This window comes from Canis lupus, chromosome 1, assembly GCF_003254725.2.
Source record: "Canis lupus dingo isolate Sandy chromosome 1, ASM325472v2, whole genome shotgun sequence".
Taxonomy (NCBI): Eukaryota; Metazoa; Chordata; class Mammalia; order Carnivora; family Canidae; genus Canis; species Canis lupus.
In genome coordinates, this window is record NC_064243.1 from 92,843,274 (window position 1) to 92,870,426 (window position 27,153).

The 27,153-nt window shown below is 41.4% G+C and overlaps 1 protein-coding gene and 1 long non-coding RNA gene across 20 annotated transcripts in view; one reads left to right on the forward strand and one right to left on the reverse strand.

Moving 5' to 3' along the window:
* The window catches only part of GLIS3 (GLIS family zinc finger 3), a 545,819-nt gene that overhangs the window by 453,649 nt on the left and 65,017 nt on the right, over positions 1-27,153 (reverse strand). For 13 of the 19 annotated variants that reach the window (XM_049092635.1, XM_049092627.1, XM_025423460.3 and 10 more), the window contains one exon: positions 2,290-2,351. The gene's annotated coding sequence lies outside the window, so the exon portion shown is untranslated. Of the gene's footprint in view, positions 1-2,289; positions 2,352-16,342; positions 16,402-27,153 lie in introns of all 19 variants that reach the window. The other 6 variants (XM_025423461.3, XM_049092610.1, XM_025423476.3 and 3 more) reach the window with 1 other exon arrangement.
* LOC112644799 (uncharacterized) lies at positions 21,607-26,847 on the forward strand. The gene is made up of 3 exons (XR_003126766.3): positions 21,607-21,725; positions 25,919-26,044; positions 26,396-26,847. It is a non-coding gene; the product is annotated as an uncharacterized LOC112644799 (long non-coding RNA).

Here is a 27,153-nt window from a genome sequence, read left to right on the forward strand (position 1 = left end):
CTTCTCCTCCTCTGTGAGGCTGTTACAGAGAGAATAATGTCCTCCTTCCCCCTACAAATGCCCATATCCTCATCCCTGGAATCTGTGAATATGTTAAGTGGCTAAAGGTAATTAAGGTGCAGGTGGAATTAAAGTTGGTAAAAAAAAAAAAAATGACCTTAAAATAGAAAGATGATTCTGGGGGCACCTGGGTGGTTCAGTGGTTGAGTGTCTGCCTTTGGCTTAGGTTGTGATCCTGGGGTCCTGGGATCAAGTCCCACATCAGGCTCTCTGCAGGGAGCCTGCTTCTCCCTCTGCCTATGTCTCTGCCTGTCTCTGAATCTCATGAATGAATGAATGAATGAATGAATGAATAAATAAATAATAAATAAATTGAAAGAAAGAGAGAGAGAGAGAGATTATTCTGGATTATCCACATAGGTCCAATGGAATCAATCACAAGAGCCCTTAAAAGTGGAAGAGGGTGGCAGAAGAAGAGCTTCAGAGAAAGTGATTTGGCAACCACGGTAGGGCCAGAGAGGTGCCAGGTTACTGGCTCTGAGGATGGAGGATGGGGCCAGGAGCCAGAGAACATAGGAAAACACTAGAAGTTGAAAAACACAATGAAATAGAATCTTCTCTAGAACCTCCAAAAAGGAAGCAGTCCTGCTCACACTGGACCTTAGTCTTAGTGAGACCCATGTCAGACTTCTATCTTACAGAACTGTGAGATGTGAATTGGGTTATTTAAGCCACTATATTGAGGGCAGTTTTTCACACACCTTCCAAACTCATATTTCTCAACCTCAAAGCCAGGTGCACATACCCTAGGTCCCCAGGGAATATGGCCCTTACTAGTATCAAACACGAATTACACTACTGGGGAGCCAGGTCTACACGTTCCAGGCCTTCCCCCAATTCCCTCAGGAGCATTGCCAATGAGCATCGAGATTCATCCAAGTCACAACTCTGCCTCTGCCCACCTTCTGCTGGGAGGAGGGGCAATGTCAAGTGAAATGGCCAAAAGGCCAGGAAATGGAAGGAAGCAGTGGGCAGGAGAAGGAAATAAGAGAACAGCAGGAGGATGCAGGAAAGAAGAAGGTAAAGGGTTGATAGAGAAGGAAAAGAAAACAAAAGATAAGGAAGGACAATGAGGCCAGAAAAGAGGAGAAAGAAGGGAGCAGCGGGGCTGAAGGAAGACCCAGAGACTGGTGGTGGGAGAGAAACACCTGACCACCTTGCCCTCCGCCCTCCTGTCTTCCTGAGCTCCTGTCCACTCAGAGGCTCTAGTTCTGGAGCCTCATCCCCCTACTGGCTTCTCATGCTGGCTGTCTTCTACCTGGCGGCCCTCTTCACACACCTGGCCAGGCCTCCCCCCTGAGATTCTGATTTAGCAGCCTGGATAAGATCTGGTCTTTGGGACTTTCTCAAACTTCCCAGTGACTATAATGGGTAGCCAGGGTAAAGAACCTCTGTCAGATAGCCCTCTCTGCCCTCTTTAGCTCACCTGGAATGGACCCTTCCACAAATCAGAATCCTTGTTTGTGTCCTGCACTTAGTCCTCATCCTAAAGCTGGAGATGCCACATGGAGCTGCTTTAAGGACCCAGACCCTGGAGTCAAACTGCTGGGATTTAGTACTGACTCCGCACTAATTGACAAGTAACCCTGGGGGAGTTACTCTCTGTGGCTGTCTCTCCATCTGCAGAACAGGAATGACCACAGCTTTGAAGACTCAATGAGTTAATATTTGGGAAGCCTTTAAAATAGTGTCTGCCACATTCAGTGTATGAAATAAGCATTTGTTAAAACCAGCCTGCTTCATCTCTGAATTGTTACTCTATCTTGCCATGCTCTTTAACCTTTTGTGTATAGGACCTCTGCCCCCTCCACTAACAACTGGGCTCTCCTCTGATGCCCACTACACCAAAGCCACTGCACTCTATGTAAGAGACACTTGATAAAGTCTGGTAAGTGAACAAAATTAAGTCAGAAAATAATCTTTAAAACATAATCTGTTCATCAAAAATCAAGAACTGGCTATGAATTAATAATTTTTATTTAAGAACGACCATTTAGGGGCACCTGCGAACGGCTCAGTCAGTTAAGCATCTGACTCTTGGTTTCCACTCAGGTCATGATCTCAAGGTCATGAGATGGAGCTCTGCGCTGGTGGCTCTGAGCTCAGCGGGAGGTCTGCTTGGGATTCTCTCTCTCTCTCCCTACCCCCTACTCCCAGCTTGTGCGTGTTCATTCTCTCAAAAAAAAAAAAAAAAAAAAAAGAATGGTCATATAAAGAATTCTCACTTACCCCTGGAGCTCCTCCCTGATGAGCAATGCCCTCAGGAGGAAAGGCACACTGGACACAGGAGTCTGTAGGGAGAGTAAAAGTGAAATGTGAGGCAAGAGGAGGAGTCCTGAAGTGGGCCCTGAAACAGGAGCAATTCTGGTTCTCTAGCAGGTTCAGAAGGATGGAAAAGAAGCCTAAGAAAGAACAGGGATGGAGGTGCTGGAGAAATACCCAGGTCAGGGGAATGAAAGGCCACAGAAAGCAAACTTGGCTACTTATGATCATGCCTATGGTGGGCCCCGCCTAGATTTTCTATTTGGAGGGCTGATTTGCATACACACTGGTATACATTTTAACTCTGAAAGTAGACCTTCCATATGTGTTTTATTTACTCTCATTTCTTTTTTATCTTTACCAGTTGGCCTGTTTTTTTCTTCTTCACATTACCATCAGGAGACCTTCATTGCAACCAGCCACTCAGCTTGGGGATGGTGGAGCAAGGCTGCAAAAGACACTTGAGACAAGATGTAAAACTTTGTATTAGGGTACAATAACATTTACTAGGCACAAATTTGGCAGCCAAAAGATTTCTCTCAAAGGTATGAAAAAATGTCTGTGCTCTATTTTCAAAGAAACCAAATAAGACATGGTCCCTGAATCACTGTCTGAATGCAAACAGCATTTGGCTTTGATCTGAGTTGTTGAAAACTATGACCAATTTATCCCACGGATGCCAAACCATCAGAGAATGTTTTTAAGTCTGGATTTCCATATCGGGATTCAGCTACACACTTTTTCTCTTCATTTCACATTACACAGGGCCAATCCAAAATAGTACTTCCAACAATGGATGTAGTTGGGATGATGATTTCATATCTAGGAGCAGAAAAGCTCCTAGTAGGAAGGAGCAGAAAAGTCCTATAGACGCACTCCTGTGACCTGGGAAAAAATATAGAATCACAATTGAACAGTAAATGGGATCACTGGATGTACAACTTCCCCTCTGCTATATTAATGATGACTTCATAGGCAGGCTCAGTCAATTTCTGATAAATGGCTGATAAGGAAAATCTCTAAAACTCTTTTTTCTAGTGTATGTACCCCAACAAATCTGCCCTGGGCCATGCCTGCTGTCAGCCTTCTTCCTGTCTTCCCCCTTGTCCAAGATGGGTTACTGGTGATTATCTGAACTGTATTTGTAAATTTAAACCCCATATATGCTCATGTGGGGGTGAGGGGAGTGGATCCAGCCCCACAGGAAAGCGCATCAGCTGCCTTGCAAGCATGTGGAGCATACCAAGAATGTACTGTAATGAGTCAATAACCCAGGATTACTTGCCCTTGGGTCGCAGTGGATTTTTTTTTTTTTTTTTGGACTCTATAGGGACTTGATCAGCACATGAAGTCTCCAAAGTACTTTTCATTCTGCCAATACCCTTATGAAATAAGTAAACGGGGGTGGTGATGCTAATATTTACATAACTTCTCTATGTTTTAGGGACTCCAAATCACCTAAAGATACGCCCTTATCCAAAATCACTGTCTGAAGCTAGAGATCTGGCTCATTCGGAATTCTGGGTATATTTTTAGCTTTCTATACCCACAAGGTTTAGAGGATTTAGACAGCTTCTAAGCAGGGAGTCTTCAAGAAGTGCCATATCCGAAAGCTGGAATTATCTTTACAGGAGTTCTGAATTCCAAAGTGTTTGTGGACAGAAATGTCTACCTGCTATAATCCCACGTCTTTTATTTTAGGTACCTTATTCTGAGAAGAGGTCCTTAAGTTCATCAGACCCCCAAAGAGGTCCAGAGCAAAACAAAGTTTCCTGGCCCCACAACTCTCTGTGCCACCCCCCTTATTCTGGAGCTGTACGTCCATTCCTTGACCTACACCGGATTCACCCCAAACCTAACTGAGGGACTCCCACCCTGACTCTGATACGTGCTCCCCCTGCCCTCCCTACACCAAGCCTCAGGGACCTGACACTCCTGCATCTGGCCTATCAACCACCTCTGCTCTTTGGAGTCATGTCTCCCGCTTTCTATGATATTATAATTTCCTGTTGGCTTTTGTTTTTCCAAAGTCCACTAGCAATGGCTGGCTGATGGAATAGGGCAGATGGCTAGATCACAGATGATAGAAATTTAGTTTTAGGATGTTTTAATTTTCAGAGTGAGACCATTTTAATTTAACAGCCAGAAAAAATAGAAAAGATTTTTTTTTTAAGTTCTCTATTGTTGTTCCTCCTCCAAATTTCTCCTGGTTGCTTCTCGTCCTCCTCTTCCTCCTTCCACCTGAACATGCTATTCCCACCATCCTTCTTGAGCACCTCTGGGAGGGCCCCACTCTCGCTCAGACATGGCACAGAGGAACGTAAAGAGGCCTTGGAGCTGGGTGGCCTCTCCTAGCTGCGGCCCAGCAGCTCAGTTTACTCACCAGTAGGAAGAGCCAACAGTTCCTATGTGCTTACCGAGGCCACGCACTTTATCTGCATTAATACATTTAATCCCCACAACAGCCCTATGAGGGGAGCCATGTTACCCCGATGTAATGCACACACACAACACACTGAGGCACAGAAAGATTACATTCTTTGCCCAATAAGAAGCTCCCCTACTTGTCCTGGTCTTCTGGCTTCAGAGTCTACCCTGTCAGCACTCTGTTCTGTTGTCCCTCAAGGGAAAGAAAAAATCCTCTAAAATGAAAGTCACTCACCTGTCGAGCAGTACTCTTCTGCTAATTATAGAGATAACATGGGTGGGGAAAAGCCTGGCACATCGCCATCATTACCATCTTCCTCTAAAGATCATTACTCTGACCTTCAACCATATAAACCTTCTAACTCTGGCCAAACTCATCTGCCTACAGAGTCCACAGGGCTGTCAGGTGGAATAAGTCAGTAACTCAACTGTCCTTCACTGCAGGCCACTGTCACCCTCTCAGTTTTTCTGTCTACTGAACCCCTCCTCTACCCTATTCACCTTCACCATCCTGCTTCCCAAAGCTTCTGGCAATGGGCATGGTTCAGTCTCTGTAAACACTTGAGGCCCTCAGTTCTCCTCACTGGTCTCCCTGCCTCTACTGTGGCCCTCCACAAATGTAAAGTACATACTACTTCAAATACAAATGGTCCTGGTCCTGACTCCTTAATCTTGAGCCTCCTGCTCTCACTCTGGCAGTGACCCGTGCCCAAGAGTCCGTTCTTCACTCAAAACACGCTAGTTCCTGTAAACATCCCCAAACTCGCCTTCAGCTTTACTTCTGCCTGTGATGCTGTCTCTGGACCAGTATCCAGCCTTCGATCAAGTTCCAAAGCCAGCTTCTCCTGCAGCCTTTCCCAGACTCCCTCTCCTTTGCATTTTGCACTCTGTGTGTACATGCTAAGAGTGCGGGGTGGCAGGAGGTGGAAAGGAGTCTGTGTACACAGTCCTTCCCATCTCTGATCTGTAATGTCTTACACAAGCTTGGGACTCAATATTTGTTAAAAACATGAATTTATAAATAGGGAAAACTAAAGCCCATAAAGTTTAATTGACACAACTTGCAGATGTTAGCAGAGTGACAGTATTACTAATGTAGTAAGCCAGATTGCCCAAGTTTAAGCCAACTTCCTATCATTTATTAGCTGGTGTGACCTGGAAAAAATTAACCACTGTGTGCCTCAATTTTCTTATCATATCAGTAAAATGAGAATGATACTCATCCATAGAATGGCCATGAGGATTAAGTGAGTTAAGATATAGGAAATGTTTGGAATGGTACCCAGCACATGGTGAGCACTCAACGGTTAGCTGCTGCTATTGTTGCTATAAATGGCAGAGCCAGAATTAGAACTGAGGACCTTTGGCTCCCAGTCCAGGGTTCTTCATGCAGGATCCATCTTCTAGCACTGGGTCCCTACTCTTGGTTCAATATCCCTGCTCCGTGCAAAAGAAACACACGCACAAGCCTATGTGTGTACACACACACACACACAAACATACGTTCAAGTCAGCAGACAGGTAAACATTGCTTTTCCATTTAAGGTCATCTACAACTTTAATGAAACTATAAAATCTTTAGTTGGAGAGGAGAGGGGAGGGGAGGAGAGAAAGGGAATCCTCTGTCATTCACAGTGCAGGACAGCCTCTTATATCTAAGAAAGACGTGAGCCCTTGGGGTCCTTTGTAGCATCTCTAGCTCCAAAATAATCCTACTAGCAATTTCTGAAATGCCATCATTACAGGTTTACAATGTCACATGGATAATTGATTCTGGGTTCAGGCAGAACTGGGTTCAGAATGCAGCCCTCTCACTGCCAGCTCTGGGACAGCAGGCAAGTTCTTGATCATCCATCCCTGAGCCTCTGCTCTTCCTCCTGCACTGGGCTGTAGCAGCATCCATGAACTGACCTGTGCAAGGCAATTAGCCCAGTGCCCAGCACCCTGTGTTGGCTGTGGGTACTAGTCCTTTGGGCTAAGTAGCACTCCCCTCCTCTCATTCCAAGTTAGGTAAAACCCTCCTGAGAGTGCTTCTCAATGGGGAGCTAAGTTTCATGTGACTTTATCAGGATCCAGAAGGCTGGAATTCCCCAGGGATTAGGTGCTGCTGGGATGAAAGTGGGAAGCCCCCAAAAGCCGTCCACCAAAGCACAGCTTGTGAAGTCTTTCTCTGGCTACTGGAGAAACACTGACTTCTCCTCCCTCACAGTCCTTCCACTCTTTTCCATTCCTTTGTACACCCACTCATGAAAGTGTCTTTTCTTTCAGATACTGCTTCCACCAAAGAAATCAAAGAGTCTAATTTTGGTTCTCACTTGATTTAGGAAGTAGCCTTTCTTACACCTACCATCATGTGTCCCAGATGCATTTTCCTGGTGGAGGAAACAAATCCTATCCAACCATATTGTCCCCTCTCGTGCACTCTTCAGACTGAACCAGCAGAGTGTTGAGAGGACAAGTGATTAGGACTGTCTCCTGGATGTATGACTGGAAGCTGAATGGTTTATCAGAAGATACTGGTGCTGTTTTGTCAGTTTCTCCTCACTTGAGTCAACATTCCAGAACTCTACCATGTATGTAATGACACTTTTATTTTGTATATTTTTTTATTGGAGTTCAATTTGCCAACGTATAGTATAATACCCAGTGCTCATCCCGTAATGACACTTTTTTTTAAGATTTTATTTATTCATGAGAGATAGAGAGAGAGAGAAAGAGGGCAGGGGCAGAGACACAGGCAGAGGGAGAAGCAGACTCCATGCAGTGAGCCTGACCTGGGACTTGATCCCAGGCCTCCAGAATCACTCCCTGAGCTTAAGGCTGTGCTAAGCCACTGAGCCACCCAAGCTTCCCCCACACACACACACCCACCCCCGCCCTGTAATGACACTTTTCTGATGCAAATTCCCCATTCCCAAATGTGTCAGAGAATACAGTTTTATCTTTAAATGAAATGAAGACCTTTAAACAGCTTCTAACGCTTCCAAAACAGAACTAAGTCCTAACTTCCCCCTCCACCCCTCAACAACAGAGCTGTCTTTGAAATCTATGTGGTGGAACCATAACTTCTATATAAGCAGCATTCAACCAAATACAAGTTCTATCATTTTCTGCACCAAGGCTGCTGATATGTTTCCTCAAAGGAGAACTCTTTTCATGAGAGAGACTCTTATAGAAGACAGAAACTTAGAATACTATACTTTGTGTGGCTATGTCCTCATGAACTTTGCCATGAAATATGGTGGGTGCTGGCAGAGAACTTTCCTGAGCCTAGGGTCCAGGCTCTTTAGACATCTCCTCTGAGCCAAACCAAACTGGAGGAAAAAGTGTGACTAAGGCTGGTCAGTAGGTGGCGACCTTTCCCCAGCATTGGTCCCGACCCTAGCTCAGAGGCACAGGGACATGTTCCTCCTGGTCTAGGCTTCAGAACGCTGGACTTTGTTTCATGTTACCTCTTGGGAAACTGTTGTCCCAAAATACTACGATACCCTAACATGTGTAAGGAAACCAGAAAAGGCATTATCCATTCCATTTTAAAAGAAAATACATTATCACCTGGAATGACCACAATGCAAATTTTTTTACAAAAGGTATTCCCCTTTATTAAGCATATACTACACCTCCATCTGCTCCCCCCATGCCACTGTCATTCCATCCCCACCAAGTAAGATTTCCCTGGCTTTTTCTGGGTTTGGAAGAGAGGGGAGGAGTCCCACAAACTGAACTCTAAGGGACAGTCATTAAATTCATCTACCCTTGCAAATCTAGTGATTGCTCATATGATCATCAGTGTGTCTGTCACAGATTCTCCCAGAAAACTCCACAACTTGTATTTACTTTTAAAATCCACCTTCATTTTCTGTGGATCTTAGCTGCATTGACTTTATTGTAGGTCAAGAGATATTTTAGCAATTCCTACTACTTAGCCAGAAACAGAGGAGCATCTTCAAGTTACTTAATGTAGATGGAAGATGAAGGTCCGTGTGCAGGGCACTCCATGCTGCAGACAAAGAGAGTGTGCATGCACCATGGTAGGTCCCATACAAGAGCGCTCACCGAGGCCAGTGTGGGTAGGGAGGCTCCACAGAGAACACTAGACTAAGAGTCTTGAGGCACAGCTGAGGTTTGGACTGTTCCAGAAGAGAAAGAGCAGTCCTTCTGGGGGGAGAAGCAAGGGAAGAGAAAGTAAGAGGCCTAGGGGACAAGATGATGAAGAGATTCCATCAGTGAAGGTGCATTAAGTATAACAGCAGAGGCAGGAGTGAGCAAGGGGAGGTCAAGGGTGAGGAGTGAAATGGCCTTGTTGGAGGGAACAATTCATGTTGAGAAGCAGTGGGGAAGAAAGTCCGCAAAGCAGGCTGGGGTTACAGCTGGCGGTTCTTAACTGCTGAAACAAGGAATGATCCTGGGCAAGTATCTATCTCCAAGGCTGCACTATATTGTAATAACAGTGATGAGGATTTGCATGCAACTACCTTAGGACAGTTTAACAATAAAGGCTTTGGTGTCAGAAAGTTCGTGACTTGAGTCCCTGCTCTCTGGTTTACTATCGATCTGACCCTAGATATGTTTTTTAAGTTCTCCAAACATCAGTTTTTTCATCGGTAAAATGAGTTTGAATTATCAACTTTCATAAGGCTGTTATAAAATTTAAATCTGATAATGAACACAAAACCCAGAGACAACCCCTAACTAGGGAATGTGACTGTGAACTGGTACATCCTTGGCTTTCCCTTCTCAGTACTTCCCAAATTTGTCTGAAGATAAGAATGGCCTTGGATACTTATTAGTAATACAGACTATCCACCTGTCGCCATGGAATTATTGTCCCCTTGGAACCGTAATTCAACAGATTTGGGGTGGAGCCCAGATTCTGTGTTTTTAAAAGTATGCTGGGTGATTCTTATCATCAAGGAAGTATGGGAGCACTGGCAGTATTTCTGAAAACAGTGGTTCCTAAACTTTATCCTGCATCAGAATTTCTGGGTGCCAGTGAAAATACAGATTGCTGGTCCCCACTTCCAGAGTTTCTGACTCAGTGGGTCTGGGGAAAGTCCTGAGAACAAGCATTTCTAAGCAGTTCCTAGGTGATGCTGACACTGCTGTGGAGGGAGTGAGGGGGATGGCTCTTTGAAAATGGCTGCTCAAAGTCTAGGGACCTAGTGGATCAGAATCCCTTGCTGGGCTGGCTAACCCAGATCCTTCCAGAAGGCCCAAACTGGCCTACAATTCCATACTTGTAACAAGTACTCTAGGTATTCCTGATGAATACTGAGTTTTTAAGAACTCTGCTCTAGGTACAGCTTTAGAATATGACCATGTTCATGTGTATGTACACATTTGTGTGCATGCATACACACGCATACCTCAATTTTAGATAACATTAAACATTAAAATGTGAAAATCATGTAATTCTCAGAATAAAGAGAATATGGCTGGCTAATAAAAAAAGAATACGTTCAGTGCCTTTAACTGCTAGGTAAATCTCAAAATAGATCCTTATATTACTTTTAGGTATCAGTATTTAAACCAGAAATCTGGCCCAAATCAAGTTCTCTTGTGTTTAGCTGTGACTGAAGCCTCTCTCTCCAAAATAGCAGAGCCTTTCTTCAGCCAGATAGTGGCTGCTCACTGAAATCTGTACAGCTTTAAAAAAAACTGATGTTGGGGTGCCTGGGTGGCTCAGTCAGTTAGGTGTCTGCCTTCAGCTCAGGTCATGATCTCAGGCTCCTGGGATCAAGCCCTGCATGGGCTCCCTGCTCAGCAAGGAGCCTGCTTCTCCCACTCCCTCTGCTTCTTCCCCTGCTTGTGCGTGCACACCCTCTCTGTTAAATAAAATCTTAAAAAAAAAAAAAAGAATTGATGCCTACTCTAAAGAGTCTGATTTAATCAGTAAGCGGTGCAGCCCCCAGTCACATCTCTCCAAGCACTACCACATGTAGCTGTGTTTCAGAATCACCCCTTTGAAGGCATTTGTAATTCAGTGTATGTTTAGGAAGCAGATATCCTTTAAAAATATCAATCTGGGGATGCCTGGGTGACTCAGTCAGTTGAGCGTCCAACTCTTGATTTAGGCTCAGGTCATGATCTCAGAGTCATGAGATTAAGCCACATATGGGGCTCCACACTAGGCATGGAGTCTGTTTAAGGTTCTCTCTCTCCCTCTCCCTTTGCTCCTCCCCCTGTACTTACACACTCATTCTCTCTCTCTCTCTCTCTCAAAAAAAAAAATCTGAGGAATATATGAAAATTCCTACAAAATAATAATAGCAAACAATGCCTACGTAAATATAAAACATTTTAGATTATCTATTGCTGAGGATTATCCCATGCTTTTATAGGATACATGTTTTCATCAGTCATAGATTCTAAATGCATCTTTTTAAAAATCAGCAGGTGTTACTTAAGTCCTACTATGTGAAACATTCATGAAGTCCTGGGTTTACTTATCTACTGTTCATTTTGTCTGGGACTAAGGAATTCAAAGCATGATGAATAAAGTAGCACACGTAAAGAAGTCCTTGGTAAACTGTAAACTGTCATGAGGATGGAAGTTATTAGCAACAACCCCCATTCCAGACTCACTTGTTCTTTGTATGATTTATGATAAATAATATTAATATAGTACTTCTACAAGGTGAAACCTCTGCAAAGACATACTTAGAGAAACCTGAACATGCTTATAAGTGAGAAAGTTAAGCAGGAAAAACTATAGAAACTGAAGAATATCAAAATAAACGAGCTCAGCAGCTAGAGAAGGGAGGCAAAGAAGAACACTCTTTAAAAAACTGCTTTAAAATTCATGCTTTAAATGAGCAAATATGTTGATATTGTCAGGCCAGGTACTCACTGTGAGAGAAGGAAGATAGACCAAAGGATACAATGAGGGAAAATAAGAAAGGCCCTCTAGTGTTTGACTGGATTTATAAGTATCAGTATGAATCTTTCCATTTAAAAAAAAAAATTTATTCACGAAAGAGAGAGAGGCAGAGACACAAGCAGAGGAAGAACCAAACTTCCTGCGGGAAGCCCAATGTGGGACTCGATCCCAGGATCCTGGGATCATGCCCTGAGCCAAAGGCAGACGCTCAACAGTTGAGCCACCCAGGTGTCCCAAACCTTTGCATTTTTAAAAATACATGCCTCCTAGCTCTGTCCCCTGGAAGCACCTAGAATCAATGACATTTTACCAATGGTTTTAGTTTTAGTTTCTAAATACATTCCCCACTAAAAAGAAGCAGGGTCCTTGGGTAAATGGCTAATTCTAGGGCTAGGGCAGGGAAAGTACTGAGTAAGCTACAAGCATCTTGTGGAAGAAAGTAAATCTTCAGAAACTGATGAGGACATGACAAGGAATACAGGAGCAGCTTGAAGGGCTCCCACTAGCCAATTGTGGGCAGTTTGGGCATCACAACAATAATAGGTTAGAAGATGTTGGACAGAAAAAGAATCCAGGTGTCCACTGGAATAAAGAAAGATATAAATAGTAAGTAAATGGGGAAGAGAAAGCTCTTTCTTACAGTGGAATACTAATAAACATAGGAGAAATGTCGGTTTTTTAAAAAATCACGATCTGTAGGGCACCTGGGTGGCTCAGTCATTGAACATCTGACTCCTGGTTTCAGCTCAGGTCATGATCTCAGGGTTGTGAGACTGAGCCCCACTTCAGGTTCTGGGTTGACTGAGGAGTCTGCTTAAGGTTTCTCTCTCTCTCTCTCTCTCTCTCAATCTCTCTCTGCCCCTCCCCTCACTTGTGTGTGTGCTCTCTAAATACATACATACATACATATGTAAATAACTCAAATCATAGATGTGCAACCTACATAGTAATGACATATTTAGATGGCAATTTTCAGTGGATTCTGAACTACTCAGTGAGAGTCTGTTGGTGAACAGACTATTCACAGAGTCTCAAAGTGTCTCTCCACAGAGTACTTGCTGATTACAAAGGGGCTAAATTCCTGTAAGTGGGGAAATCTGGCAGATACATGCTTCCCTCGACAATCAAAGTGATATGTGCCTCCCAATGTAACACACAGGCAACACAAAGCTTACACAGTACTACTGCTGCCAACAATGCATAACCTGAGTCTAGCCATGAGGAACCAATCAGGCAAACTAAAAATAAAGGGTATTCAATAAAATAGTTGGCCTGTGCTCTTCAAAAATGTCAATGTCATCAAAGACATGAGGAACTGTTCCAGATTACAGGAGACTAAATATACATGGTGACCAAATACGATGAGTGATCCAACTGGATTCTGGGTCAGAAAAGAACTGCAAAACTGAATATAAACTGTGTATTATATATAAGTATTGCATCAATCCTCAATTTGATCAATGACTGTGGTTATTAAAAGAATGTCACTGTACTGCAGGGATACATATGGAAGTATTAGGGATCATGATGTCTGCAACTTACTCTGGAATGGTTCAGAAATGGAGGGGAGGGGCTCAGCTGTTTGGGTGAAGAGAACTCCAATATGGAGAAATGCCTTATAAATGGTAAATCTGAGTGAAGGTATATGAGGCTTCATCATTCTATCTGTACAACCTTCCTGAAGATGTAAAAATTTTCAAAATGAAAATTTTAAAAACTGGAAATGATGTTCTATAACTGAATATACAGTACATTTTGGTAAAATCCAAACAAAAGCAACTCTTAATAATGCTATGTTATCAGAATATTTTGATCCAAATTATTGTATTGAAATGTACTTAACCAATAATATGATGAATAAATTAGTGTTAAAGAAAGATTTAGAACCAAATTTTAATCTGGCTACTCATAGGTCCCAAGATCAGTTTTGCTTAATCCACAGAACTGGGCCTTACAGGGTTTTTTTTGGGTGTGTGTATGTGTGTGTGTGTGTGTGTGTGGTTTATTTTGTTTTTTTCAAGCACTGAAGCAGTTGCTCACTAATAAACATAAGAACTATGATTTTTTTTTTGCTCCTCTTGAAAAACACTCAGCCTCTCAGTGCACTGAGTCAAGTCACAACCATGTTTTCACCATTCTGAATATCTATCTCCCTGCCAGCTTCACTCACTTCAATTACCTGCCTGACTTCAGAAAGAATTTAAGTTTGTGAGCTCTCATTTAGGCAGTAAAGAGGAAAGTGAGAACATCATCTCTGGAAAGGAGTTGAGGAAAAGGTGGAACCTAAGAAAGCATCTCTAACTCACCATGCCCAGAACTGAATTACAGATTTCTCCTTCTTGCTCCATCCCCACTTTACTGACAAGCCAAAACCTAAGAATCATCCTTGATGTCTTCCTCTCCATCAAAACATCTATCAAATCTATCCCTAAGTCAATGGATTTTACTTCCTAAATATTCTCAAATCTGGCCGTTTAGCTCTATTTCCAATACCAAAGGCATCATCATCACCAATACTATCACCACCACCAGAACCATCACCACCATCATTACTACTACCATCAACACCACCATCCCTATCACCATCACCACCACCAACACCATGACTGCCATCATTGTTACCACCACTGCCACTAAAACCTCCACCCTATTTTAAGTTCCTACCATCTTACATCTAAACAGGCACCATGCCTATGTTTCTTAAATGGTTCATCCACATTCATTCTGGCCTCTCTTCAATCTGGTCACTACACTGAAGGCAAAGTTACCTTTTTCAAAAAGCAAATTTTGAAGCCTGTCTCCTGTTTAAAAATCCTTCAATGGCTCCCACAGCTCTTGGATAAAGGGAAAACCCACCTAAAAGGGCCTGCAAGGCTCTCCATGGTCTGGAGCTCAGCCATCGATTCATTTCTTATCTCTCCCCTTCACCCTGTGCTTTTCTATTCCAGCCTCCTTATATACTTTAAGCTCCTAAAACTCAGCATAATCTCTTTAAAAATAATTCCTGTGCCTAGAATTGGATTAATCTTAATTATTGGTTTATCACACTATTTAAATTGGCTGATGCATGGCCCTCTTTATTTATGTATTTAAAATATTACAATGAGCTCTATAGAGCTTAGTATCTAGAACATTACCAATAACTTGTGTGCCCCTTTGTGACCCTCCCCATCCCCCACTGCTGGTCCTCCTCTGAATTTTTACTCTCTAAATTTTGGGGTTACTTTTCACTGCCTTTTTGTTTGCTTTATCATATATATTTGTATATCTGAGCAATCCATTGTTTAGGGTTGTTTTTCTTTTAAACTTTGTAAAAAGAGGGATCCCTGGGTGGTGCAGCGGTTTAGCGCCTGCCTTTGGCCCAGGGTGCGATCCTGGAAACCCGGGATCGAATCCCACGTCGGGCTCCCGGTGCATGGAGCCTGCTTCTCCCTCTGCCTGTGTCTCTGCCTCTCTCTCTCTCTCTCTCTGTGTGTGACTATCATAAATAAATAAAAATTAAAATATATATATATATATTATAAACTTTGTAAAAAGGTATCATGCAGAATATAGTCTCCAGAGCCTGTTTGTTTTTCACCCACCATTATGTTACCAATATTCACCCATGCAGTTGTGGGTAGCAGGGAGACTTGCTGTTCGCTATTGCCATACAATATTCATTATGTGAATGTCCTCTGCCTGCATTGCTCTTTGTCTTCTTGGACTAGTTAATTCTTATTTATCCTTCAGCTTTCAGCTCAGGTGTCACTTCATCAAATGTTTCCTAACCTTCACAACCAGATTGGACCCCTGATTTATTACAGGCCTTCAAAGCACCCTGTATGTCTCCTCTGTCGCCAATACTGCAGTAATGATTTCACACAAGGGTTGTCTGATTTCATCTGTCCTCCCACCCACTTGGCTGTAAGCTCCTCAGGAACAGGCACTATGCCTATGTTTGATTGCTATCAAATCCCCAGCTCCTAGGACATCATAAGGACTCAATAAAAGCTATTGCCTGAATGAATGTATGAATCATGAACATAAGTATTCATCTCTACTAAAGAGTATATCCAACTAAACATTACAGAGATAAATAAATGTAAAACTAGTCTCTCTTCCTGACTTTCACATATTTTTAATGCCATTACCATTCTTTCATTTATCTAGCTTAAAGATTTTGACATTAGATCTGACTCTGGTCTTTCCCTAAACCCTTACATTTGATTGTTTGCCCATTTCTGCTCCTTCTGTGTTGAAAAGGGTTCCCACTCCAATATATCATTTCAACCTGATGCGACTTCCACCTGTTCTATTTTCAATTCCCTAAACTGTACCTGATAATTTCCTATCGCCTTATCTTTGCTTATGCTATTCCTTGTTCTCAGAGAGTCCTTCATTTCTGGGCATTTAATTTCTACCCAATGGCCACTGCAAATGCTATATCGCCCCAAAATATTTCCCTGACTTCCCAGATGGAATGATCTCTTCTGTCTCTAGCCATTATTACCCACTACCTTACACAGTGCTTGTCTGTGCCCAATCAGAAGTTCTTGGTGTACTTGGTGTACATGGGCTTCATACTCAAATCTGATTTCAAATCCTTTCTATTGCATGACCTTAAGATATTACCTATACAGGAGGAATCACATCCAATTCTTGGAAATGTTGGTCACATTGAAGTAGACAAATACCTGGAAAATACTAGATAGGAAGCCCCTTTCCACTTACCCTGTGTTTTCCCGGTGTAACACTTTTGGCTTCAGCCCCTACCTCTTACTCACTTCTTCCTTGGGAAAGAATGATTTAGCAGATTAGAGAATTTAGGAGTAAAATGTGAACATCCTAGCTTAACTCCCTTCCCCTCTATTCCTCCTTCCACCTCCTCCACTTTCTCTCTCCATCTCTCCATTCAGAACCCTCCTCTGTACTGTCCAACCTTCATCAGCTCTCATCTGCTTGTCTGCAGGACTCCCACATTCTGCTCTGCCCCTTGGCACCTAGAGAGACAAGCTCCACCCTCGGGGTGGCTACGACTAGTGAGCAAAGCTCTAACTTGGGGCTGGGTTGTTGGCAACCTTTATGGCCACACCTCTCTGGCCAGTTCTCTCATCAGTTTATCAGTGATAAAGCTCTGACCTCCATCTGTTTGCTTTCCCTGCCTCATTTCTCAACTGGTACTGAACTCGGGTGGGGAAGAAAAGGAGTTATTTATTGACTTCTTAAAACCACAACCATGAAGTAATATGACCCTTATATTTAAATGAACACACCAGAACTTTCACACCCAAATAAGGGATGCTTTTCAAACTAGTCCCCAGAGGAAATGACACATATTCCAATATATTCCAATAAGGCAACTCTGGGTTAACATCTTTTAGATGTTCCATTAGAGCCTGTGGATTTTATATGAATATCTTCACTGATCTCAAGTCACGTCTGAAAAGGGTATATTTGAGCCTTGAATATAGCAAAAAGCCATTTGGAACCAAGGTTAGTGAATAACTGGGCATTTAGGATCAACAATGGAAAGGAATTTTAAAGTGAGAGGTATGTATCTCTCATAATTGGTAAAGTGTCCTAAAAATGCTTGCATGGCCGCATTTCCAAAATAGCACCCAGCACCCAAAAGTGACCACTGTGAAAAACAGGTACAATGAGGAGGGTCCACCTACATGAGAAGGGGTGTATTCGTATTTATATCACTTCACGGTGATGTTAACAGCATCAGACACTGATTTTTTCTAACGGATATGGAGGCATGACCCTCACACTTGTTTTCCGTGTTGTCTGAGACAACTCATTTAACTTCTTTCAACCTCATATTTTCATTAGTAAAAGAGGATTAATAACAACACCCACCACAGACACCTCACAGGATTATTTTGAGCACTGTATGCTAGAACAGGTGACAAAGCTCTTTGTCGACTACAGAGGCAATACAAATGTTAGTTGTATCATGGTAATTCTTTTAATGATTAATATTCTTCCTTGGAGGTTTCAGACTTTTCTCCCTCCTTTCACATATAAGTTTGGCAGCAGATTTGGATTCTGAAAGATCTTCTCATAAAGAGACTGAGGTCAATCTGAACACATATTCCAGGATTCAGACGAATTGCTAAAGGAAAATGCAAGGAAGTAGGAAGCTTGCCAATGACTCAGTAAGTCCCATTTTCTGTAAATCTCTTGATTTGTTTCACCCCATTTTCTGTAAGTCACTTGATTTGTTTTAGCTTTGGGTGATTTATTACAAGCTTTAAAAAAAAGATTGACTTTGCTCATTTTCTCTTACCTTGCTCTGAAGGTGAAAAGATATCCCCTACAACCTTAAATAACACTGAACAGCAACTGGCATTTATTGAGAACTTACTGTGTGCCAGATAGTATGGTAAATGCTTTCATCCTTGACAGCAGCCTGATGTTATACATCCTATGTTTGTGTCCCTTTCACAGAAGAGACTGTGGCATCAGTGAAAAAGTAAATAAAGTGTGCCACCACCCAGCAGGTAAATCCTTTCACTGGGCTGGTGAGGTTGCAAAGCCCATCTTCCTCAGTGCACTCTGCCCTCTGGCTACATAGGTCTGGGGCTTCCAAACAGCAAACCCAATCACATTTTTTTCTCCTTTTTGTTTTACTTTTGAGGCCAGAATAGGACCTATCCTGTGGCTGCTTGTGTGTTCTTGATAAGTGAAGGATAGAGAACCCCCTAATGTGGTGACCTGAACTCTGAGAAATGTGCTAGGGAACAACACCTGGGCAAACATGAAAGAAAGAAAGGTTTCAGCAACAACATACAGTTCATCTTTAAATCAGCACTCACAACGGACATTCTGTGCCTACTAGGAATTTTTACCAAACCCAAATCCCACCAAGCTCATCCATACTTCGCCTTCTGGTTGCTCTCCATTCCCTGACACTGATCCCTTTCCTGGAAAACACATGTTTCTGCAACCACCTCCAGGACAAAGGACGCTTCTCCTGCCTTGTCTAATCTTCATCTACATTGAAACCAGACAAAGCACACTGGAGATTCAGATTCACCTACTCTTGGCACCAGAAACTCCTGTATTTTTTTTTTTTTTTAGATAACTACCATGTCTTTTTTTTTCAACTATAGAAGTAATCCTATCCTGTTCAAGGGATTAAACTTGAGAAATAAAAAAAAAAAAAAGAAAGAAAGAAAAAAAAATATGTGCTGGGTGTGAGGGCTAAATGTCCATTATATGTCCATGAAGTCTGACAGAGCACCTAGCACTTAGAGGTGCTCAATAAATGTAGATGATGAGTCGATTTTTTAAAGACCCAGGAACATTCCCTACCAATGATGTCCACTGCTGCTATGCATCCAGCAATCAGGGCATTGCTCACTGGTCAGAAACACTTAGTGGGCACTTAAAGAATACACAATACTGAAACAGGTACAATGAGGAGGGTCCACGTTCACCATGGACCTTGGGTCCATGTTTGATGAATCATACACAGAAAGATTCAGCAAAGCCTGTTAAGGCCAGCCCACATGCTTCCACAGAAAGCCTTCTGGGGCGGGCTAAATAATGTCCCCCTTTCAAATATATCTGTGTCCTAATTTCTGGAACCTGCAAATATGTTACCCTGGCAAAAGAGGATCTGCAGGTGTGATTAAGTTAGGGATCCTCAGGTGGGGAGATTATCCTAGATCATCCAGGCTGGGCTGATGTAGTCATAATGGTTCCCTTAGAAGAGGAAGGCAGGGGGAAGATAGATTCAGAGCAGAAAGCAATGCAATGATGGAAACAAAGACTGGACTAATGCACTTTGCAGAAACAGCTGGGGGCCACAAGCCAAGGATACAGACAGCCTCTAGAACCTGAAAAAAGGCAAGGCAACGATTCTCCCCTCAGAGCCTCCAAGGAACCATCTCTGCTGGCAGCATGACTTTAGCCCTGTGAAACTGATTTTAGACCTATGGTCTGCAGAACTAGAAGAGTATAAATTTGTGTTAAGTCAGTAAGTGTTTGGTAATTTGTTGCAGCAGCAACAGGAAACTACTAAAACTTCTCTGCCACTCAGGTCCACACTGATCTTCTCCATCTCTCTGAATTCAGACTAAGTTTGAATACACAACACAGCATCCAAAAAAGTCCCTAGAACCTGTTTCCTCATCCAAGTGGAAGCCCTTTCGGGCACAGATGTCCCCTGTCCTTGTCTAATTTCTCAGAGGAAGGATGTTGAACTTGGAGCCAGCTCAGTGAAATATACTTGTAGCAGATACTTGTTAAGAGGAATTAAACACATAGCTCAAGAATCCATTATACCAAGATGAGGAAGAGAGCATTCTTTGATCTTACAATTACATTACAGTACATCATTAAAACTAGAGTCTGTTGAACAGATATTTGTATACCAATGTTCACAGCACATTGGTATACAAAATGGAATATCATTCAGCCTTTAAATGGAAGGAATGGAAGGAAATTCTGAAATCCTGACCCTTGTTACAATAGGAATGGATCTTGAAGACATGATGCTAAGTGAAATAAACCAGTCACAAAAAGACACATACTGTATGAGTTCACTTATATGAGGTCCCTAGAACAGTCAAACTCATAGAGACAGTAAAGAGAACAGTGGTTACCAGGCAGGAGCAGGAAGTGGGGAGTTCTTGTTCAATGAGTACAGAGTTTCAATCTAGGATGATGAAAAAGTTCTAGAGATAGACCATGGTGATGGTTGCACAACAGTGTGAATGTACCTGATGCCACTTAACTGTACACCTAAAAATGGTTAGAATGGTAATTTTTGTGTTATATACATTTTACAATTTTGAAAAAATGGGAGTCTAGAATTGCAGTGAGGACAAAGAATGGGAGAGATGTGGGAAATATGCTCAGGCTGGAAGCACCTGCAAAAGTGGGAGGTGTTGGGCTCAATGTGGAAAGATGTAGGGGCAGACATGGGTATGGGAGATCTGTGTCTGTGGGCTGACCTGTGCTCTTACAGTGACAAAGTTTTCCCTCCTCCCCACCAGAGGGCAAAGCAATTCCTTCAACGACAACAAATATGTAATGAGTTCTCCATGCTGACACTGGGGGCACAGCACTAAGCCAGATGTATACCTTAGAGTCACACAAAGGAGACAGACAGAAAACAATCACTTATATAAATGGAGGTCACAATGTGATTCATGTCAAGGAGGTCAAGCGAGGAGGTGGTGCATGAGCTGAGAGTGGGGAATGAATAAGGTTTATGAAGCAGGGGATGGGGGTGCAGGGAGGGTATCCTAGGCAGGAACAGTGGGTTTCCAGGACCTGAACAGAGCAGTGAGGCTGAGGGAGCAAAGGGAACAAACAGGGTGCTTCTGGAAAGGTGGGCAGGGAACAGATGTCAGGGCCAGGGACCACGTTCAAACTTGTGGTCTCTGTCCTAAGAGCAAAGAGGAATCAGAACAAATAGGAATTATAGTAGTACTAGAGGTGGAAGTGGAGGTAGGAGGAGGTTGGGATGTCACAATTGATCTGCATTCTGGAAAAAAGGCACAAAAGAGATGTGGAGAGACTAAGTAGGAGGCTACTTCAGTGGTCTAAGTGAGGGGCAATAGAAGTGGGGGGCCTAGAGAAGTGCTGGAGGAGATGAAGACAGTAGGCAGATCCAAGGGGGACTTAGAATTTGAGATAAATCAAGGATTATGATATTGTAATTTATAATAAGATTGTTGTATTAGTTAAACAAAGAGGTCATTAGACTGATGCAGCTCTAATGCCATGGTTGCCTGCATAAGAAAACCAAAATCTAAACCTATAAATGCCTCAAGGTCACAAAATTAAAAATCCTCAGGATTATCAACCACAAATAGCCAACTAGGCTTTATTTAGGCTATATCCAATCAACAATTTCCTTAGTTTTCTTCCATCTTTTCTCTATTAAAGCCCATCCCCAAGCTCCTGTTGGTGGAGCACTCTTAACTACTTCTGGCTTGGTGCTGTTAATATGCTTCTGTTTATCTTTTGATAGTTTTGATGTCATAAGAGGGAACCAAAGGAGAATCCCCATGGCCTCAAGGAGCAAATAGCAACCAAGGGAAGGTACCTGCTGGGCATTAGGCTCACGGCTTTCTAGCTCCTCTGCAGGTGATGGGTAAGTACCTCAATGCCAGCTCCACAGTTTTTGCACTATAAACTTCCAGACTTCGAGCATTTCCTTTCTTGGGCTAGTTCTGGAAACTAGCTAGAGTCAGACTGGGTACAGAGTCAGAATGGGTCTGAGTTCAAACCAGGCCTGACTTAGAAACTGGACTGGAGCCAGGGTCAGACTGGTACAACTTGGAAACCAGCCTGGGTCCAGTGTAAAGACTCAGGTGTTTTAAGACTGAACCAAAAGGTTACCCTAACCAAAGATAATTCTGAATTACAATGACCACAGTAGAGAACTTTTAACCTAGATAAGCCTATTCATTTAGAAGGTGCCCTAGAGAAAAAGGGGTCTCAGCCAAGGAGTCAGTATACAAGGTAGAGGGAAATTTATTTATCCTCCTCTACAGTTTCCAGTGACCAGGATGAGACCCACTGAGACACCCCACTTGCTTCAGAGCCTGCACATGGGATCCTGAGAAAACTGGTAAAAGCCAGCAAATGGTGAGAATTCCCACCAAAGCCAGCTCTCCCAGATCTCTGTTTGTTGTGTCTGGTCAAGAGGGGAAGGTAAAATTTCACATTGTTCCTTTCTTCTGGAATTCAGATTGGCAGGCAAAAAAATATTTGTAAGAATAACATCTTTGAATAGTGACTCATGAATTTCCCTTTGGGAATGCATTAGTTATAGATCCTTTCTCTCCGAGGGATAGCTACTGCCTTTTTATTTGTCGTTGTGTTTTTTTTTTTTAAGACTTATTTATTCATGAGAGAGAAAGAGAGGCAGAGATACAGGCAGAGGGAGAAGCAGGCTCCCTGCAGGGAGCCTGACGCGGGACTCGATCCCGGAACCCCAGGGTCAAGCCCTGGGCTGTAGGCGGCGCTAAACCGCTGAGCCACCCGGGCTGCCCTGTCCTTGTGTTCTAATAGTTGGCTTGGCAACTGTCAGATTGGGAACCCCCAAAACATGGACATACAAAAATATGGGTTGCACTCCATTTGTGGATAGGGTCTTACTCATTGCTGCCAGCTTTCAAGGGAATTGTCTAAATCTTTTTTCCTTTGGCTATTTTTGGGAGTGGCTCTGGATCATGGGAGGATTGTATCTTCTATACCTCTTTGAGGATACCTCTTGCATCCACTGGGTTGGTTCAATACTGCCAGGAAACTTGACAAGAGATTATAAAGAATTTAAAGTAACTCTATGATCAGAAGTTAGCCAAACTGGAAGCTTGATAGGAAGGTGGGTTTTTTTTAAGATTTTATTTATTTATTCGTGAGAGACACACAGAGAGAGAGAGACAGACAGACAGACAGACAGACAGACTCAAGCAGAGGGAAAAGCAGGCTCTACACGGGGAGCCCAACACAGGACTCGAACCCGGTCTCCAGGATCACACCCTGGGCTGAAGGTGGCGCTAAACCGCTGAGCCACCCAGGCTACCCTGATAGGAAGGGTTTTAAGACCTTCTCCCCTAAGTTAAATGAAACTGTGTTAACCATGGGAAAGAAAAACATCACAAAGATAAATAGCACTATATCTAGAACACAGGAATCCTTTGGTTTTCATCTTAGTTGAAGATCTTCTCCCTGATATAAAGAAGCAAACTGAAGATAATGTAGGTAGATGAGTGGAACAGCCTTGATATTATTCAGGTTGCATCCCAATCCTTTGAGGAAGTAAAAACAACTGTACTTGTCTTATAAATTAAGTCTTTACAAAAACAGAAATGCCACTCTAGAAAGAATTCAAAGCCTTCCTATCAGTTTTACCAATCCCAAAACCTTCCCTATTTACCTCCAAAGCCTTGCAAGTATTATAAAATTCTTGATTTAGGATCAGAAGTTCTCCTTAGAGGAACCTACATTCTTTCCCAGTGCTTCTGAGAAGTAAATGTTCTACCAGCCTTCTCTCACAACTGAGGGCCATCTCTTCAATGCAAATTTCAGGGAGGTGATTCTTACTTATCAGAAGGGAAAGAAAAAGAAAAGGAGGAAGGGGCTATTGGGAAAACAGGTTAATTAAAAATCTGGAAGATCTCCACACAGATTAGTAAACATGTTAAAGCCATTCTAAGCAGACAAACTTGACTTCATGCCATCTTCAAGAAACACAATTGTAGATCCAACTGTTTCTATAAACTAGTGATTTTTAAATTATGATACCTGTTTCATGGCTAGAACTTTAAAACAAAAGCTATAAGCTTTCTGTTTGTATCTATCTGTATGTTTATATACATTCATGTATGTATATTATAATTGTGTGATATTGTCCTACCTCCATATGGCATTGCCAAAATTAATTTGTAAAGAGCCTTATTTTACTGGCTTAAAGAGAAACAAGCTTAAGGACAAAAAAAAGTCACTATATAAATGAAATCTGTTCTCAGAAATATAAACTTAACTCAAATGTTTTCCAAGGTCACAAGATCTAGGACAATCTTCAGTAAATACAAGTTAGTTTAAGTTTGTTGGCTTAATTAAAACAGGTATATCTTTAGAGTTATCAGCATTAAATATAATACTTTTATTTTACCTAGATTTACCAAAAGTCAAATAAGCTCATGATATCTCTGTTATAAAATCTGTCAGCAAGAAAGAAAACTTAAGATGACAGCTGTTTAATGTCTCATGAAGTGTCAATAGGTGACCTAAACATAATTGTTAAGAACAAGTAAATCAATAGATATAAGTTTACAAAGGAAATTTTCAAGAATAATGATACTTTACACAACGTCTACTTAAAAATATCCAAAACCTTTTTAGTAACTTGAAACAAAGTTATACCAAATAAGTTAAATGATGCATATTCACTGAGTATCTAGATCATTTCCAAGGGAAATAAAATAATGAGACATTAATTACTGAACGCAATTTTTATCTACTTTTGGCTTCTTACTACAGAGGAACTAAAGATATTTAGGTCTGTTAGTAAACATGTCCTGTGCTTCACTGAAATATTGTATTAATGAAAAAGCATATGCTTCTAGGAATTATGAACATAGTCATGAATTTGCCAAACTAAAGAATGCTGGTGTAACAGTACACAATTGCTTACTTCTAACTTTTCACTAGAAATTAAGGTTTATAAGGGTTAAGAACTCTGATTAATATGATTGAAACTACTAGAAATAATAAGGGAAAAACTCTGTATACAAGGAAAGTAAGATGTGTTTTTGGCTAAGAAAATGTCAAGGTATGAAGATGCATTTTTTGTTAAGAGAAATGAAAATAATTTTGTCCTAAAGTCAAGTTGGTTCCTTCAGAATGGGAAAGAGGAGAACAAAGGACAAACTAAATGGATTACAGAAAGTTGGGGGAAAAGAGACAAGAGGAAATTTTACCTTGAGTATTTAAGCTGGCTAAAACTGAATTGTTATTCCAAGAGTTTTAAAAAATAAACTTTGACATCAATAATATACTTATCTAAAACTACAAATTTTCTTTCATCTGCTCAAAGGACAAGGTTTTCCTAAACTTTTGGTCCGCTCTTGACAATAAGAAACTGTGACAGGCCTTTCCCTTCAAGTAATATGCCTAGAAAACAAATATTTCATGTTTTCCTAAAACAATATCCTGTGCTCTGTGCTATCTTCATCATGTCTTTGATTACTTAAGAAAACCGAGTCTTCTTAATATTTTAAGAGTGAAGCTTTGCTCATAGCCACGTAACATTCTGTATTTGCCTTTGAAATCTTTTGTCACATTAGTTAAATAGATAATTAAGTGTATTGTTTCAGTGACCTGTGATTCTATTAGCCAAGCATATAAAACCTTATGATATTTTTGACAAACTTTCCAAAATCAAATTCTAAATGAAGTCTGACTTGTAAGTTTGGAATTTTTTAGAGGGTCCCTGGAACATTTCAAAAGATTTATTGTCTCATAAAAAGACAGACATTAATTAGATAATTACCCTTACTTGCTATGCTAAATTACATGAGAAGCACTGTCAAATAAGAAGGAATAATTACATTATATTTGTATGGATATATTATTAATATAAGTGTTTCAGCAATTATATAAAATTCCTAGAAATCTGATATATATTCTGATATAAGTTAATCACTTATAATTCTAGTTATTACCTTAAAATGCTGTATATCACAGAAATAACCACATTTTCTTGCCAATGGCATTATAATGAACTCTCATCAGCTCTTTAACTATGGCCATTTTTATGTCCTTTGTCCCTTACAGTTACTGATTTACTAGGATGCTTTTCCAAGTGTTCCTGCAAAACTGTTTCATCTTCAAGAAGACCCATGGAAAGGATTCTAACAAGTTCAGGTTTCTTGTAACTCTCAGATCACAACACTGAACTGGGTAAGAGCTGGCAGAACTCTAAGGCAGAAATGTATGGCTTCATAAAATGAACAAAAGATCAAGATCAACAAGAATTAATTACATAGGACTGAACAGGATAATTTTTATAATGTTTATGACTTTTGTTTGAAACTTTATGGCTCTTTAAAGTTTGTTTTTCTAGAGTTAAGAAAATCTTCTTCTTTCTCTTAAACTATCAGCAATTTGGTAAAATGTATCTCTGGAAACAAAGATGAAACATTTATTTTTTCTCCCTAGCCAATCCCTCCAGAATTTGGAAACTCTATACTTATTTCATGGCAATATAGTTATTTGCATAAGTTCAATAAGAATCTGTTTTCTTTGCAACAGGACACAATTGGAAACATTGGCTATATGATCAAGACTGTGCTGAAATGTCATATTTGATGCATAAAATCAGATGTAACCAGATAATTTTAAGATACTACAATTGACTTTATGGAACCAATATAAGTTCCTTGGAAAAATCAATCGGGTACTGTGCTTATGGGGTTCCTGGCAGCGTTAGCAGGCGAGGAAGGTAGGTCACTTCCTGGCAAGGCCAGAAACCTCAAGATATCCTGGAGACCTCAAGAAGAGAAGAATTCAAATCTATAGGTATTACCAGTGAAGTTTGATGAATTCTTGGCTTGGCTTCTTAGCCTGGAGAGCCTATAAAAGTCCAATCTAAGATTCATTATGAAAAGTTCCAGCAAAGCAGATTTTTAAATCTGGCTTTTTATTTTTATTTTTTTATTTATTTTTTTTTTTATTTTTTTTCATTTATTTATGATAGTCACAGAGAGAGAGAGAGAGAGAGAGAGAGAGAGAGAGAGGCAGAGACATAGGCAGAGGGAGAAGCAGGCTCCATGCACTGGGAGCCTGACGTGGGATTCGATCCCGGGTCTCCAGGATCACGCCCTGGGCCAAAGGCAGGCGCTAAACCGCTGCGCCACCCAGAGATCCCTAAATCTGGCTTTTAAAAAAAAAAGCCTATATGGTCAATCACTGTTCTTGCAGCACTTACATAAATAATCAGGCCAACTTTAATAAAATTAGATTTATTCTGCAAATAAATTAGTTTTAGTGTAATTATCTATAGTAGAAAT